This window comes from Nannospalax galili, unplaced genomic scaffold (assembly GCF_000622305.1).
Source record: "Nannospalax galili isolate Female #2095 unplaced genomic scaffold, S.galili_v1.0 scaffold236, whole genome shotgun sequence".
NCBI lineage: Eukaryota > Metazoa > Chordata > Mammalia > Rodentia > Spalacidae > Nannospalax > Nannospalax galili.
In genome coordinates, this window is record NW_008338710.1 from 398,880 (window position 1) to 402,994 (window position 4,115).

Consider the following 4,115-nt stretch of genomic DNA (forward strand, 5'->3'; position numbering starts at 1 on the left):
ATAAAAACATCTTGCAGGACACTAGCAGTGTATATTATACCTATAAGAAGCGTTGGCTAAACTGGGCATGGTGGCACATGCCTTTAATCCCAGCACTCTGGAGAGATCTCTGTGAGTTCAAGGCCAGCCTGGTGTACATATAAGTTCCCGGACAGCTGGAGCTACAACGAGATTCTCCCTGTCTCAAAAAGACCAAAAAATAACAACAATAATAATAATAATAATAATAATAAATAAGTAAATAAATAAAAGAAGCCCTTGCTACATGTCTCTCAGTAAACTCAAAGAAGAATAATGGTTCACCCTCTTGCTGTTGGGAAAACTGAGACTACAAGTCCAAGAACTGATCCCCAGAGGAATTTGTATTCTTGGCCTCTTGTAAATTCAGCTGATCTCTTTCCTTCTATTGGTTTATCACTGAGCTAGTTTCTGGTCAATAACAATAAAATGCATTGATGTCCTTTTAGTATAACTTTCTTCGATGTTCCAGTGCCATACTATTGGCCCTGTGACACTTGGGAACTCTTGTACTCCTTGGTTTTGTCTGAAAGTCTGAGAAACAAATAAACTGATAATTATTTTCCTTTTTAGCACCCCAGCCTTTTAAAAATAAAATCAGAAAATGTCGACTACTTTTAACATTGCGATGACATAAAAGATTATCTATGATCTAAGGAATTCTGGCTTTCATTGTATAGGATGTCATGAGCATCGACTGAGATCATACAAATGAAGCATATCTTGGGACCTGTTGTGCACAGTGAACTTATCATTGATTTCAGTAATTACTACCAGATAGCTTATTGGTTTTTCGCTGTAATCCTCAGACTGGTAGCCCTCTTTAGTTTCATAAACTGTGGACCCTCGTCATCAATACTGATACCTACATGCTTTATATTTTTGAAGCTGTAAGCTATGGTTAAATTTAGTTGGGATTAGCCCGCATCATTAGAATTTTCCTCTCTAAGTGTTGTCATTTCTTTACACTTTGTGAGGCACCTGAATTGAATCTTTTTCTCTCAGTGGGAGTTAGATATCATGGAATGTTCCTATCATAGGCACAAAAATAATCAATACTCAATTATCAACCACAGATGCTGCAGAATTTGTCCCCACCCTTTCCCTGTCTGCTCTGAACAACCTCTCAGATCATGTAGCGTAAGAAATTCTGTTCACAACTTTGTTCACTACTATTGATTAAGAAGGACAAAGGATTCTCATGCACCTTGGAACTCAGGAACCCTCAGGAATCTGTGTGCTAAAGTAGCAGTAGACTGGAATTGATAGTAATTCTGACCACATTGAAGAATGGTGCTACAGCCTTTGATAAGGGAGAAAGTTACTTGAGGTTGTTTATTCTTTGAAGGCAGCCATTGTAGAATAACTTACTGTGGCATTTTTAAGTAGCATAAACCTATTTCCATTTCTTTTAGACTTTTTTTTTCAAGAGTTGGCAGCCAGTAGGCAATGGATTATGGGACATTCTCAGTTTATGGAATATTATATTGGTTTTCTTAAAAAAATATGGCAGGCAAGAAAGATTGCCTGAATGCAGAACTCATTCATAGCAGAGTAACCAGATCTTTCTAGAAATATGGAACATAATTTGTTGAGCATGTAGAAAAACAAAAATATGACCAAGCATTTCAAATCTTCATAAATTATTATAGTTACCAATAAATTAATAATTACTTAAAATTATTAACTTTTATATTTCAATCAGTTTTAAATGAATACATGATATGAACAATCTATAAATGAAGTATCTTCAAAATTGTAAATTCTGTAAATACTTGTAAAATATAAGCTCTAATTTGGGGACAAAAGCCATTCTCAAAAGGTTTCTAATTCCAAAGTAGGCCAAAAAGAAAATAATTTTCCCCTGAAGTTTTCTGCCTCTTCCATAAAATAAAAAGGAGGCATTCAGACAAACACTTCTCTGTTAGAGAACACAAGAGGCTTCTAGAATCAGGATACTGGTGATGTAATGTCATTTAATAAAAGGAGAACACTAGGGAAAGCCTAAAGAGAAACAGGCCTTCCTGTTTCTCACAGGGTGAACATTTTAGTGAGAAACTTTTCTAAGGTTGCATATTGTCTTCCAGTTAGGCATAATAAGATAAGCACATTGTTCCATCATCTCTTATGGAGGACAGGAGTACTGAATGACATAAACTAAAGATGGTTTCCAATTAAAATTTCAGTGTGACAAGTGAATAATGAAATGTATGAGATAAAGACTGTTGCCAATTTAGACTTAATTTTTATACTTGTTATGGGGTCTGCAATGTACTTTGAGCAAGGGACTGGTAGCACTTAAAGGTGGAAGAAGCAAAGTAGAACACCAGTGTGGCAAAAAGCATCCATAAAAAATTTCTAGGCTTCTTTTCTTGATCAGGAGACCAAGGACAAGATCTACAGAACATACGAAGCTCTCAGAGGCATTCTAATTGTAAAGGGCAAAAGAGAACGATCTAGTCTGAGGCCATTAAAGATACTGATCAATCACCTGGTGGCTGGCTTCATTTGTCTTCCTACTTAACCCAAGATGGGCTCAGTTTCTTGTAGAAATGAATAATCTCTTGATAGAGAAGAAAGGAGTTAAGAAAATTGACAGTGAAACTTCAACAGAAAACAGATTAATGTTTAGAAACAGAAAGAACAAAAAAGCTGACCAATAAATATTTTAAGTGGTCAGTGGCTGGGGACACAGCTGAGGGAGTAAAGCTCCTTGCCATGCAAACAAGAATTCAGATCCTCAGCATGCATGTAGACTGGGCAGGCGCAGAAGCCCACCTGTAATTGCAGTGCTTGCAAGAGAGACAGGAGATCACAAGGTAAACTGGCTAGCTAGACTGAATTTAGCTGAATTAGCAAACTCCGAATTTGTGAGAGGCCCCGTCTTAGTGAAAAATGGACGGTAACTGAGGAAGATAGCCAATGTCAACATCTGGCCTTCATACACCTGTGCATATAGGTACTCATGCACCCAAAGACGTGTATCCATACACATGCACACGTGCATATATAGAGGCATGCACGCCATATATGCATACACACATAAATGAATAAATCGATAATAAATAAATGTGCAAAATATCCTTAACAATGAGGGAAGTGAAAATTAAAAGTACCTTGAGGGGCTGAAAAGATGGCTCGGAGGTTGAGTCTGGCTGCTCTTGCAAAGGATAGGAGTTCAGTTCCCAGCATCAGCTTGGCAGCTAACAAACTTCTATAACTGCATTTCCAAGGGATCTTATGCCCCCTTCTGGCCTCTGTGGCCATTGCATAACACAGGTGTACTTACATGTATGCAGGCAAAACACTCATATCCATAAAATAAACATAAATTAATAAAAACTATTTTGAGAGCTTCCATTTCACCCAAGTCAAAATGACTGAATAATGCAAATTGATGCAAAAGACAACAAATGTTCTTGAGGATGTGGGGAGGAAATGATTCTTATTAACTCTTTGTGGAACTATAAACTGATATAGTCACAATGGGAATAAGTGTGGATGTTTCTCAAAACCCAAATTATGACTACTGTATGACCCAACTGTATTACTCCTGGGCATGTACCAAAGTATTCTAAGTCAACATGCCACAGAAGTATTTCAACATACATATTTATTGCTACACCATTCACAATGTCTAAAAAATGGAATTAGTTTAGTCATCGACATATGAATATGGCCAAAGAAAATATGGTACACATATGCATTGAAATTTTATTCAGCTGTAAAGAAAATGGAACCATGACAATTGCAGGAAAATGGGTGGAACTGGAAATTATTACATGAAACAAACTCAGACTTGGAAAGACAATTACCATATGTTTTTCTCTCATGTGTAGATCCAAGATTTAATATTTATGTATGTGCATGTGGATATAGATGATTCAACGAAAAATGGGACCATGGGAGGGCAAAAGTTGGTCTTAAAGAGAAATGGGAGGGGGAAAAGGGGATAATAAAATATATGTAACATGAAAATGGACTGGGGTTACTGGAATGTAGAACAGGACCAGCAAGGGAGGCAGTGGATGAGGAAGGGGAGTAGGAGAGTTTGATCTACAAAGAGAAAGTATGAATGAAAATACTATGATGAAACT